Genomic DNA, 14955 nt, shown 5'->3' on the forward strand with positions numbered 1-14955 from the left:
AGTTATTGAAACCATGTCCTTATTTTACATATAAGAAACATATCTATCAGATTACTCAAAGCCTTACAGCAAAATAATCCATGCTATATTAGAACATGCTGAGCCTCGGTTTGTACATATTTTGCTATTACACACATCCCTTTCACACATCTTTTGGTCCGTCTGTGTCCTTCCAACACAAACATTTAAAACTTTTCTCGTCTGTCACTTCTAACATGGTAGCTTCTCTTTGTGCTCACTTTGGCAGCACAACACACTACAGTAGCTTCTCTTTGTTTTGGATCTGCATTAAGATAAAACTTTGGCAAAACGCCAAATACTAATAAAAAGAATAGCAACAATGAACAACTTTTACAGGATAAAATGTTCTTGACAACATATACCTTGTTTGTAAAAAAAAAAAAAATCATACTGAAAAACTCCCATCTGATGTAGGGTAGGGTGAAGAAATAATGATTGGAATTAGTTCTCAAATTAAAGAACCCACTGACTCACTCTTGGTTAAATTAATTGGCATATTACAAAATGAGGGCTAAGGATAAGAGTGAGGCACATATGTATCCAAATAGCTAAAACAAATTCTTTTAATATTTATTAATTATATGCTTTGGTTGACACTTGATTAGGTACTTAAGATGACGATGTGTAAGATAAAGACCCAAGACTAGAAAGGTAAGCTGAGGTCTAGTTGTGAAGCACCTTTCTGCCATGCTGAGGAATGGCAAACCCTCAAAAGCTTTTAAGCAAATGAAGGAGATCAGATGTCACATTGCCCTCATTGTGATAGATGGATTGAGGTGGTGGTAAAGAGACAGAAGGTAGTTAGGGACCCATCTGAGTAGATCAGGAGGGATGACGGGGTCCTGAACTCAGCTAGTCATAGTGAGGAGGGGGAAGCAATAGGAGGAAGAGGAGAAGGCAGATTCTAGAAATAAAAAGATCATACATTCGGGAAGACTCAGGTATTTGGAAAGTGCCAGGAGGTAAGAATAATAGTATATTCTTAGTAATTCTATTGCTGTTGTTAAGATGGTAGCATCCCTAGAGGAAATAGTACCGAATTAGGCAGGAAAGTGAAAGGAAAAATAGCAATGTATTTTGGTATAGGTTCAGTTTGCTGTGTCTGTAAGATATTCAGATGGAAAGTGCAATAAACCCAGATCATGATTCCTCAACCACAGTACTACTGATATTTGGGACTGGAGAATTCTCTGTTGTGAGGTTGTCCTGTGCACAGCAAAATACTTAGCAGCATCCTTCGACTCCACCCACTAAAAACCAGAAGCACCCCTCCGAGCCAGGGCAAAATAAATACAACCAGACAATGCCTAATGTCCCCTGTAGGCAAAATCCACCCAAAGTTGAGAACCACTGGCCTAGAACTTAAAAAAAAAAAAAAAATCCTCCTAGGAGATTTGTGCTTCGTTGTCTAGGAGATGGCTGAAGCATGGGAAATAGATTAGATTATATCACCAGGGGAAAGACTGTGTTCAACAAGCAGGGCACCAACATTCGAGGGAAAAGGCTGCCAGCAAAATGACATGGCATGAACCAAGAGGCAAGAGAGGAACCAAACAGACATGTGTCAGAGGAGCTAAGAGGAGAGTAAAGTTTTAAGAAGTTGGGAGGCCAACAGGACAAATCCAGGGAAAGACTCACAGGGGCGAAGAAGGGACTGGTTTGGGACATTTAGGCACGAAGGGCAAGTGGAAGCCAAGCTGTGTTGAGGGGTGCACAGGAATTGGGAATATGACCATCATGGGAACCTACTGCTCTTTTGCCAAATTTTACGGTGACAGAAGTCAGCGGCACCATTAAGGGGTGATGGGTCTGAATGCAGCATGCTATAATTTTTAGAATACAGTGTAGTTTTTGGCATGGGTTTCAAATTCCTGCCGTATGAAGGCACATCTTATGAGAATCCTTGTTTCCTAACTGAGAATGGTGACCACACGTCAGAGGCACACACTTTGAGGGACAGGTTGAACTGAACCATCATTGAATGCCTGATAATTATTTCACTTTAGTGGTTTGGCTTTAAACTCCATATAAATTTTATGTAATTTCTAAAATGATCTCATATTTAACCCCCCACGAGGCAATACTTCTTCCTGAAAAATCCTTTCAGTTTCTGCCATAAAACCTCTTTTCTAGCTTTCAGGTTGGGTAATGAGCATAGAATATATTGTGGCTGTCCAGCAAAGCAGCTGCTAATTTCAGTAGGTCTCCACATTACTCTGCGAGGGAGGGTGGGTAATAACATTTTAAGCATATCCTTTATCATTTGTAGAGATGTGATAGAAGGCAGGCCGGATGCCTTGCAGGTAGAGAGAACACAAGGGTGATGAATGAATAAGCATGAAAAACGGACACTTGTCAGCTAGGAATTAGACGTAAAACAGAATGGTACGGAATAATGTAGGTATTCCTGTCAGGAAAAGAGATGAATTTCTGCTCTTGGAAGACCTTTAGGATTCTACATTTCTGTTTTCTTTCCATTAGTTCTAAGGCTGATACTAAAATAAGTATAAAGTCCTTTCATTATAACATAGATTACTTTTGCAAAGTCAACTTGGCCTACCTCTGACTTAGGCATTGATTCCAGCGACTAAAGGAAAAATCAGCTTTGTCATATGCATGCATTCTGAGAGATGTTTACTTAAGAACATGAATATTGGCTTACTAAATCCATACAGCAAAATCCAATTAGCAGATGTAGAATCAGACTTGAAACTATATGAATTTCTATTTACCATTTACACAGTAATCAAAGAAAGCCTTTCAGAACACCTACATGCATAGGCACACATGACGTCTCATTTTTTACTGTAAATTTTGATGCTTTCAATGAATTTTTTTCACAATAATAATACTGTGGTTACAAATTATTTATGATGTGGACTATGCCAATCATGGCATTCTACAAACATGAACTTCACTTTTTGACGGGGTGGTAAACAGAAAAGAAGGCTAACTGGGAGTCTGAAGACTGTGCCCTTCACCTTCTTCATTGGTAAAATGAAAATAAATGTCTGGATGCTTTCAGAGGTCTCTTTTGCTACATATAAGGGCCAATGACTGAACAGACTAAGATTTTAAACATGAGTTTGAGGGGGAAAGAGGTTTTCCTGTGTTGAATAAAATACTTCTTGGTTGTGATGGATCTTTAAGGAGCTATACCAATCAGATCAGTGTCCAAGAGAAATAATAGAAGAAGTCATTTTTAAATAATAGAGGAGTTGATGAATCTTTGAAGAGTACAGCTTATAATTTTCCCCTTGGGACAATTTTCATGGACTTTTTGGACACTTGGGTCTATAGGTACAGGTAAGAGTTAGAAAACAGGGAAAACAGTGGGTCCCAGAAGATTGGGTATTAAAAATATCGGGAAATTCTTTATACAAATCCAAGGAAGCAATCACAAAAGCAGACTAAAATTAAAACTTGGCTGATTGTAAATGCATTCAGATTAACTTTGACAGAACTAATTTTCTGTCTCCATGGAGAGATGGGGAGAGAAGTGCCTACCCAAAGCAGCGTGTAAGAAAGCCCCATCCTGTCAATGTGCAAATTTATAAAAGGGGCAGAAATTCATGTCTCCATCCCTTTAGCAACTCTGTCTGACACCATCCAAAAGAATGTGTGTGGCCTACAACTGGAAAGTTGAGGCTGCACAGGCCTCGGTTTTGTGTATAATGCATCACACTACCATCCAAGCCCAGTAAGCCCTACTGATTATGGATGGAACCCCCCCAAAAAATATCAGCCAAAGATCTCCCTATTGTGTCTGAGCAGGAAGGTTGCTGATATTATTTTCTTCGAAAAAGATAATGAATATGTTCTTACTCTGAGTGTTTTAGAATGGTTTATGTTTATTAAAAATGTTTATTTCCTCAGCAAGCTACTTCATTGTACAGAAAGATTTATTAGAATACAATATTTTTTAGAAGACCAAATCTTGGCAATGTGATAGACTGACACCAGGAAGTCAAGAATTCTCCAGTGGGTATACTTCAGTTCAATAGGCTGTCCTGGTGGAAATGAAAATCCTTAAACTCCACAGAATAATAAGATAAATGACATATTATTAATGTTGGTTGTTTTTTTTGTTGTTGTTGTTGTTGTTGCTTTTAGATCTCATAAGGTTTGGTGAATATTAAACGAGATGTTGGATCTGAAAAGGTTTTGAAAGATTATAAAGCACAAAACATGTAATAAATTATTATAATGATTTCTATTATTAATACTCAGAGAGTTCTGGAATGAAAGATGATTGCTCATAGGAGTCAATTTTCAGCATGTCATTCTCTTACAGACTTTGGCCATATGGTCTATAAACTATAGTATCTAATATTCCTTATTGTTCTTTTGGAATTTAAAGTTTATTGCTATGTTTTTCAAATTGTGTGTCATGACCCTTTAGAGGGTTATGAAATCAATTTAGTGGATTAAAAAACAACATTAAAAAATATGAAATAGAATGAACAGAAAATGCCAAGAGGTATCATACAGGGTATTTTGTGTGTATATATGTGTATGTGTGTATATATATATGTGTGTGTATTATATATTATATATACACACTGACACATATGTATATATATACATACATATTTATAATATATATACACACGCACAAACATATGAACATATCTGTGTGTATTTCTATGCGTAAGAAGAAGTGGACTATATTTTTTATTGTAGGTCACTGTGAAAATCTGAAAGTTCTAGGAGGCAAGATAACATTGTAGCTAAGAGCAGAGTCTTTGCATAGAGAAAATTGGGTTCAGGTCTGACTCTACCACTTAACTAGCTGTGTGACCTTGAGCACACTATGTAACTTCTCCTTGCCTTAGTTTCTTCAGCTGAAAAATGGGCATAAAAATAGTAACTAATTTATAAGGTTATATCAGAAGAAGTACCTATGAAATCCTAACATCGTGCCTGGAATATATGTGCCCAAAAGATAGTACTCCCCCACCTCACCTTTCCCCACCACATTAGCAAATTTATCATACTATACAGATATTAGGTATTATCATTGCCAGTCCAAATAAGCATAATAAAATGAGACAAAACAATTATGAATGTGGGAGGGCTAATTATTGAAGAGCATGTTTCACAAAGAGAAATCTAGGGACTACCATGCTGTGCTTGATAAAAAGGCAGATTTCATACTCAGGTTGGGCCCTGGGAAGCTACACTTGTAAAAGGTCCCACAGGTGTGTTTTATGCACAGTGCTTAAATCTGAGAACCACTTAATGACTGATTGATTATTTATGGAACACCCATGCTATCCATGGCACTGGGCTAGATACTATAGGCAGCAGGAGGGAGGCTTTGAGAGGCCGTGGGAAGCAAGCAAGCCTGCTTCAGCAGTGTGGTTCTTACCCCCTGGTTTTTAATGGTCCCTCCACTGGTATTTCCAGAGTGTCAGTAGTGGAAAGTTTTTGTACAGGCTGACAGCTGACATTGTCTAGCATAGCGATCAAAATGTCACGTGTATCTGGGGACCATGCAGGTAACACAAATGATAGACTATTAGGCACCATAATTTTTTTTATTGAAACATGATGCTCACCTGGGCTATTTTTCATTTCTAAATTTTAATAGAGACAAGGATACAAAACCAATCCACATTTTTTTTTTTTTTAACTCTTGTTACTCAGCAATAAGCTGTATGTTGTCATGTAGGAATGCAGACTCAGCGGACTGCAGACCCCGCATTTGATTGCTAACAGAAGCTGGTAATGTGAATTATTATATGATTTCTTTTTTCTAATTGCGTAGGTTGTTAATTGCTTAAAACTTTATCAAGAATTCTTGTGTGGGCCAACATTTTGAGGGCCAAACCAAGAAGCCTGTGGATTGCCATTTTGAGACATTGATCTAGCAAACTCAGTGCTGAGTGTCAAAGTTACCTTAGTGTTTCTTGTGGCCTGTCTCTCACCTCAGAGATGATCCCCTGGATTTCTCCCCACAGCTCTTCTCTCTTCGGACTCTCAGATGCTTAACTGAGAAAGACAGCTTGGTGGGCCAAGCTGTTTCTGTTAGTAGGATTGCATATATAACATTTTCTGAATTCACATTTTATAATTATTAATTTATGTTCTCTTGCCTACTTTCAGAAAGAATGTTAGGCAATAAATGTTAGGATTTCAGAATATTAAAGAAATGGAAATGATTCCATTTTAAATAAGTGGAAACTATTAGCACATGAGTCAGGAGAACCAAAAGTTTTCTTGATGGCTGGAAAGACACTTTGTCATTATTTCTGTAATTTTTGATGATTACAATAAGATAAATACGTCCCCACATTCTTTTCCGAACCAATGTCTTCATTGCTATGGTTGCTATGTAAACAAAAGCCTGAAGCTCTTTCAGGTAAGGAGGAACCTGTCCAGAGTGGTTATAACTTCTGCTCAGCTCTTGTTCTTTAGAGTAGGAATAGCAAGTGTTCGGCACCACCGCCTTCCCTCACAGTGTATGTGTCCAAAGAGTAAGTCATGAAATTCTTTTCTATGGAGTCTGGATTTATTTTTTTATTTTTTTAAAAAAGATTTTATTTATTTATTTGCTAGAGAGAGTGAGAGTATACAAGCCCGGGGAGGGGCAGGCAGAGGGAGAAGCAGGCTCCCCGCTGAGCAGGGAGCCCGATGCAGGACTCGATCCCAGGACCCTGGAATCATGACCCAAGCCAAAGGCAGCCGCTTAACCGAATGAGCCACCCAGGCGTCCCTATGGAGTCTGGATTTAGCTTCACTTAGCCTCCCTAGCACAGAACCCTGGGAGGTATAACTAAGTAAGAGTTAGCATTCAAGATATGATGCATTTGCATCCCCAACCCTAGAGTTCACTGCACAGAACTTTCTGAGATGGGGTGTGTCTGCATAGTTATGGCCAGCTTTCTATTGGATATCATATCACTGCTAAGTTTCACTTTAAAAAGATAAAGTAACTAATCCCAGCCAATTGAATGCTAATTTTTTTCATTTTAAAAATTCTTTAGGGTCAAATATATCTTGGTGCTTGGTGCTTAGTACATAGGAGAACTTTAATTAATGCTGAATTAGAATCAATTTCCAAAATAACCTGGCAAGCCCCATTACCAAAGGTCTGGGAACAATTTCTCTTCTGGTAACTATAAAAATTCTTTGAAATTGCACAGGTCAACCCTCTTCCTTTACAGATAATGCATCTAAAACCCTGAGAGGTTAACTAACTTGTTCAAGTTCATCAACTATTTACAAGCCGGCTACCCCATTATGTGGGTCTACATAGTGGTTGTATTTGTTTCTTATAGAAACTACTATGAAACGCACTGGCTTAAAACACCAGAAATTTATTTTCCCATAGTCTAGAGGTCAACAGTTTCACTGGGCCATACATAATCAAGGGGTCAGTAAGGCTGTACTCCCTCCATAAATTCTCTGGGAGAATCCACAGCTTGTCGCGTCCAGATTCTGGTGGCTGCTAGCATTCCCTGGCTTGTAGCTACCTCCCTCCAATCTCTGCTTCTCCAGTCCCATGGCCTCCTCCTCTTCTATTTGTGTCAAATCTCCCTCTTTCTTTCTCTTACAGGGACATTTGTGATGGCATTTAGGGGCCACCTGGATAATCCAGGAAAATCTCTCCATCTCAAGATCGTTAAGCAGGTCCAAAAAAGGTCCTTTTTCCATGTAAGGTAAGATTTCTACGTTCCAGGGATTAGGACCCCGATGCCTTTGGGACCATTATCCCATACAGTGGCTATGAGTGTGGAGCCTGGATTTACCTGCCTGACTTTAATCCTGGTCCTGTACTTATGGAAGTTTGAATGCTTTTGTTTCTTCATCCCTAAAATGAAGATAATTACAGTATTTATCGCCTAGGGTTATTGTGAAGATCAAATAAAGGAATACACATAAAAACCCTTAGGAGGGCAGTGCTATTACCTAAAAGCTCTCTGTAAATGTTCTCATTCAGAGACCCACTCCATCGAGCCCCAAATCAGTGTAGCTCTTGAACTTTTACAGAGTTCCTGCTATACGGATATTTAATTAAATAAATAAATTACTTTATTCACTTATTGCTACCAAGAGGCCACACTCCAAGTATCAGAATCAAGTTTCTTGTCTCCCAAACTGAGCTGGTCTTGACAACGTGGCTCTTGATCTAGGGAATTTCTGTACCTCTTTCAGAGAGGTTCACGGTGCAGTTACCCGCCATGCTTTCTGACAATCTTCTGCACTTTCTGACACTGGTCTGTCCTTGTATTGAGCAAACACAGTTGCTTTACTATGACTCACATTTTCAGATTTCCAAATTTTCAATTAGTTTTTTACATGTTCAATGAACAGAGAGGCATTGACCATTTTTTAAAACTTAAAAAAAATTGTTTTAATGTAGTTTCAAAGTGCTACTCTAGTGAATGAAATAGTTCTATGGCCACATAGAGTCATAATACTTGTGTTTTTAGAAGGAAAAGAAGTATCTTTCTGGGCGCCTGGGTGGCTCAGTCGTTAAGCGTCTGCCTTTGGCTCAGGTCGTGATCCCAGGGTCCTGGGATCGAGCCCTGCGTCCAGTGGGCTCCCTGCTCGGCAGGGAGCCTGCTTCTCCCACTCCCCCCTGCTTGTGTTCCTTCTTGTTCCCTCTCTCGCTGTGTCTCTCTCTGTCAAATAAATAAAATCTTTTTTTTAAAAAAATATATCTTTCTTCCAACAATGATAAAAGGTGTTTATTATGTTGTCATAGTAGAGTACCACTTATGCTTAAATCACCAACTCTGGCTGTTAATGGGAAATAACTGCTATGAACTGACCAGTAGAGCATATTTCAAAAGTACTAGATTACTCTTCTGAGCTTTGGGCACTTATTAAAAGTAAAAAATGCCTACTTAAGGCCACAGAACCGTAAAAAATTTGCCATGGTTTCCTTTTTCAAGAATAGGTTATCTTATCTTGGCTGGAATTTTTTAAAAATCATGATTTTTTTTTTAAAATCCAGCAACTCTTTCAGTGATCGTTAAATGTAAGGGACACAAGGTTGGATGGGGTTCTCTTTTTTACTTGCTTTCGTCTCAAATATTGTAAATGATAAAACAAAACAAACAAACCCCAACCAACCCAACAGCAAAAATGAACTACATGAAGTTTCCTCTATAATTAGGTTGAAAAGTCAAGAAGTGTCACAAGTGTGTTTACAACTCAGATCTATGTTACCAAGTTCCCTGCTTCTGTTTCAGTTTGCAAAATAAGGATAATAACAGAACCTACCTCATAGGATTGTTAGGGGCTTATATCGGAGTTGTATTTTGTAACCTCTTTCAACATTTTCAAAAAGTAATGTTTTTGACCACTCTTAGGGAGTGGTCAAAAAAAAACCAAACACTTCCAATAATATCATAGTTTATATACAGAAATAGAGATTGGAATAATCTTTAAGGAAATCAGCAGAGGCGTCATCTTGACCATGTCTTCAGTTTTACCCAGGGATGGCTATCCCTTACTGCACTGAGGTTATTTAAACAGAGAACTCCTGAGTGAACAAAGTCCCTGCAGAAGGGAAACACATTTAAGCCATTCTTCTTTATTTCTTGGCTTTGGGGCATTTATAGGACAACATATTTGTATTCAGTTTCGCTAAAGGGTTTTTTAAAAAAATAAATATTTTACAGCTAGAACTGCAAATTACATCCATTACAGAGAAAAGGAAGAAAAAAACCCATACAAGCCACTCTTTTATATTCACACTGCATCTTTAGTTTTAGAAAAAAAATGATTATATGCCATCATAATATTTTTTAAGGTATATCTTAGGGATAAATAATAAGAAACATGCCAACTTTATGGATGAGGAACCTGACATATCAAAAAGTTAAGGCTCTTTTCTCAGAGTACAAAGAAATGAATGCAATGATTGCAGACAAGCTTTTTTGCAAATAAGCAGTTTAGCCATAAACTTCCCTTTTCATACAGCATAAAACATTACTTTAATGACATATTTTAGTCCAGTGGGTTACCAGCCCTGCCTATAATACATAGATAGCTGATTTCTCCCAAAATATAACTTATGAGACAGTGTTCTATCAACTGGTTGTCTACCTCTCAGAATAAACGTGAGCTATAAATGTCAATGGATTTGTGGGAACTCTGCGAATCTTGGGAATTTCTGTACAAATACAATAGAAAATATGTTTGGAAAAATACAGACTGATGCAATCAGGTATGTCTTATGGCTTTTAATCTTGAAATAGGAACCACATGATGAACTATTTAATATAACAGTTGAGATTTATATGAAACAAGAAGAAATTTATGGTTAAAGATTTCTGTTTTACTATCTAAAAAAGCCTCAATCGTGCAGTTAATCTTATCTAATACAAAATCTGGCCTCTGTAAGTTATAATTGGCTTATTAGGGGCTTAAACAGTTGCACATGGGATCAAACCACAGCTCAGAAATGCATGTTAATGAACAGGCCATTTACTCTGGTGTGCTGGTAAACTGGCCGAACTCTACCAGGCTATTTGGTGTTAGGCTACCAGACTCTGTCATGGTATAACCTAAATCTTTCAGAACACCTGGTTAAAGAAATGTATTATTTGGTCAAGTCATTATAATTTAGTATAATTTAACCTTGTTTTCTGCCCTGTAGACATGTAGGGAATGGAAAAGAAACATACAAGGCCACGAGCAATGACCTCTCTATATAATAACTCACAATAATTCACAGGATTACATCTATGTAATTGAGGATACTACTGCCCTACACCAGAACTATTAATTAATTAATTCTTTTAAGAGACTTATTGAGGTCCTACACTATGCAGGCATCACTGTAGACATTTTGAATTCATCGGTGAATAAACCAAACAAAAATCTTTGCCCATGTGGATCTCACTTTCTAAGGGGGTGGGGGAGGTAGACTACAACCCATGAACATAATAAATAAGCAAATACATAGTAGGTGAGAAGTTGATAAGTGCTATGAAGAAAATAAGTACAAAAATGTACTGGAGGTTTGAAGTGTGTGTGTGTGGGGGGGGGCAGAGAAGCAATCACTTTATGCTACCTGATGTCCTTAAATTATTTGGGTGATACAACATTTTTCCTAAAAGAACATATCATTGGCATTGAATAACATCATCACTTTGTCCCATCATATGCTTTCAGTTTAATTCAATTTCATTCTATTTATTTATATCTTCAGTTACTTAGCACCAACCATGTGCAAAGCGCTATTTTTAGGCATTGGGGGCATCACGATAAAGAAAATAAAGTGCCTGATCTTGTGAAGCTTATTTTCTGGTGGTGGAGACAGTCAACATAAAAGGAAACAAATAATGATGAAGAGAAATGCTCTCAAGAAAAACTAAAGCAGGTTTGGGATTAAGAGAGTGACAGAGTTGGGGTCAGTGGGCTTTAGGTCAACCGGTCAGGGTTGACCCCTCTGAAGAGGTGACACCTCAGCAGAAATCTGAATGAAAGAAGAAAGTGAGCCTGAGCCACGTTTAAGAATTGGGGAAGAATATTCCAGGTGGGAAGGAACAGGTATTACAAATAGCCTATATTTGAAATGAGTGTACTGCATTCTGGAAACAAAGAAGCCGGTGAGGTTGGAACAGACCAAGCAATAGGAGAGAGGCAGGAACCCGAGGCCTTCTGATACCTCTGCACAAAATAATAGTGAGTTTATAACATTATGCCTGTGGAAAATAAGATAATTTTGTAAACTACCACCTGACATAAAAGTCACTGTCACCTCCTCTCCTGTCTGTACCCAGAGTATTTGTTAAAAGCATGCACTCTCTTGCTGGTCACAAGAGCTTCTTCATACACCAGATGTGAACTCAGGCAGTATTTTTAATCTCCCTTCGTTGTCAGGTTTCCCATCTGTAAAAGTGTGATTATTGCACCCATCATATAGAATTGTTGCAAGGATTGAATGAGCTAATCCACATAAGTGTTGGTCAAAGGGTATAAATTTCAGTTACTAAATGAATAAGTTCTGGGGATATTTTTCTGCAGCATGGTGACTACAGTGAATCACACTGTATTATGTACTTGAAATTTGTTAAGAGAGTAGATTTTAAGTGTTTTCACTAAAAGAATAAAAGGTAACTATGTGAGGCGAGAAATAAAGTGATTGAAACAGAGTCACCATTCTAATCATTAATTCTAGAGCCCATCTGTCCAGTGCTTTTGAACAACTGAGTTGTGGCTAGTCTTAATGGACAAGTACTGTAAGTGTAAACGCATCAGATCTCAAAGATAATCATGCAAAAAAAGAATATAAAGGATTTCTTTTTTTTTTTTTTTTTTTTTTTAAAGATTGTATGTATTTATTTGACAGAGAGAGACACAGCGAGAGAGGGAACACAAGCAGGGGGAGTGGGAGAGGGAGAAGCAGGCTTCCCGCCGGGCAGGGAGCCCGATGTGGGGCTCGATCCCAGGACCCTGGGATCATGACCTGAGCCGAAGGCAGACGCTTAACGACTGAGCCACCCAGGGGCCCCAAGAATATAAAGGATTTCATTAACACTTGTTTATATCGGTTACGTTGTTGGAATGATAGTTGAGATATACTGGACTAAAAGATATATTACTAAAATTAATTTTGCCTGTTTCTTTTTACTTTTTTAAGGTTGGCTACTGGAAAAGTCTAAATGACATAGGTGGCTGGCATTACATGTCTCTGGACACTGCTATTCTGGATAATATGCGAGACACTACAGACTCACAAATGTGAACAAGGCTTAGTCCGAACCCACAGGTGGTCACAAGGTGGTTCTGATCCCAGGGAAAAGGACAAATGAGCAATGAGAGACGAGCAGAGAGGGCCACCTTGATCCTCCTTCATTCTTCCCAGGAACTATCATATTCCAATCTGTCACCAGTGGCCTTTGTGATTTATTGGTTTGCACACAGAATAAAGAAAAAGATCCTTAGGAACTATCCCGCCATTCCCAGAAAGATGGATTCTCTGTGCACATAAATTTACTCTGACTCCTGAATCGTAGGAGAAGGGTGACCATATGGAGTGCTCCTTCATCCTCAGGCATGGGGGAAAAATTACAGTCTAATTGTAGGTGAATTGGCAGAGAATTTCATCCTCTAGGACTGAGAGCCAAGGCCTGGGACATGAAGTTGTAAAATAAGAAGAGACTTTTTAGTTTTTAATGTTAACTCAGAAAAAAAAAAAAATGTTAACTGAGTACGGAGAAGTTTCAAAATGCACAAATATCGGTTGTTATGAACACCTATTATCAGTCACTGAGCATTTGTTTTGTGTCTGGCGCTATGCCATATGCTTTACAAGTTTATCCAATTTAATCTTAAAATAACCCTATCATTTGCATTTCACGGTTGATGAAACTAAGGCTCAGAGGGGTTAAGTCACGCGACCAAGGTCATATTAGTAAGTGATGGGACTAGGATTTGGACATAAGTCAGCCTGGCTCCAAAACCTGTGCTCTAGCCATTCCACTATGCTACTGACATTGTATTCCTCCCCACGAACAACTACAACCACATCAACAACAATCAGAACATCAAAATAGCAGCCCTATCAAAACTAAGACATTGCCCAAAGAATGACAGTGTTTGCTAACATTTTGCCTGAATTATATTCTTACCTTAACACTAAGAATTTTCCCATTGGCTTTTGAACAAGGGATACCGGAAGAAAACCCAATGAAACTGGTAGCCATATTGCCATAAAGGCTCTGCTTGGGATAGACTCGAGGTCTCTCAGAAGCAACTCCTTGCTCTGCAGTGGAAGCCACGGCACCCACGGAGGACCCTGGCACGGCCCTGTAGTAAATGTGCGCCATTCTAGAGGAGGCATGTCATGTTCTCAGCCCGTGCCTGGCTACATTCTAACTTCCATAGTTCCTTTTATTCTCTTCTGCTTTGATTGTGTCACAAACCAATTTTTATATTTTACATAGTTTGAATAACCGAAATATTGTAAGCAAATAAACAAATAGCCAATATTCATTCCTGCCTTATAAACTTCTGAAAATAGAGCTTTTTTGTGAAAGAGCGATGAGCTCCTCCATCATACACGTGAGTATAAGTCTAATTAGGTGAGATGTAATTGCATTTATTTAACCTTAGCATCATAGTTATCTTTGCCTGAGACAAATTTAAACTTTAACTGCAGTTTATGTGATGGCCATCTGTCAAATATTCCTGGGCAAAGCCCCACAGGCTCACTTGAAACAGGGCAAACTAGGAAATCTGCAAGCTTCATGCAATATTGGCAAGAACTTGCTGGGTAGAAATCAGTCTTAATAAAAAGAAATGAAATTTAACCTTTTGTTTTTTTAAACATGATCTAAATCTATATGACTACATCTTTACATATTGGATGGTCTTCTTTGGCCATACACACACATGAGTTCAGTAAAGTATGGACCTACAGGCAAACTGTTCTTCGGTCTTATTGCATGAAGACAAAAAGGTGCTATGGGCAAATTAATCTCTTACTAAAAGAGTTTGTTTTCTCATTATTTGAAAATGTCAAATTACGTTCAGCAAAGTTTATATAATACATTGCAAATAAAGATGGGGTTCTTATATGTATTTAATTTTTATGTGGAGAATAGGGACATATATAGTGTGTATATATATATACACACACACATACACACACCATACATATGTTATGAAATTTTATATATATACATATATATATGTATATATATATATATATATATATATATATGGAATTGGCACAATAAGAGATTCCTCATTTGGAACTATGCAGTCCTTAAACTTCAGCTTTTAGGCAAGCCAATTTAGTATGGAATATAAATTTGTGATTTTAAATATTCATTATAATTGATATTAATGAACACATAGCAATGAAAGATAAAGGTTTAGTCTTATATCATTGTACCTCTTTTGATTATAATTAGAAGCTAACTTTGAATTCATTTAAATATTTGACCAAAACAATTAGTTTCTTAT

At 37.8% G+C, this 14955-nt stretch overlaps 1 protein-coding gene and 1 long non-coding RNA gene across 4 annotated transcripts in view; one reads left to right on the forward strand and one right to left on the reverse strand.

Moving 5' to 3' along the window:
• Nucleotides 1-14623, forward strand: part of LOC116630165 — a 62717-nt gene extending 48094 nt beyond the window's left edge. For both annotated transcript variants that reach the window (XR_004298888.1, XR_004298889.1), the window contains exons 2-3: nt 7583-7685; nt 12626-14623. This is a non-coding gene — a long non-coding RNA (uncharacterized LOC116630165). The remainder of the gene's footprint in view (nt 1-7582; nt 7686-12625) is intronic.
• The window catches only part of UNC5C (unc-5 netrin receptor C), a 351284-nt gene that overhangs the window by 103646 nt on the left and 232683 nt on the right, over nt 1-14955 (reverse strand). The window lies entirely within an intron of this gene.

This window comes from Phoca vitulina, unplaced genomic scaffold (assembly GCF_004348235.1).
Source record: "Phoca vitulina isolate PV1807 unplaced genomic scaffold, GSC_HSeal_1.0 scaffold3, whole genome shotgun sequence".
NCBI classification, from domain to species: domain Eukaryota; kingdom Metazoa; phylum Chordata; class Mammalia; order Carnivora; family Phocidae; genus Phoca; species Phoca vitulina.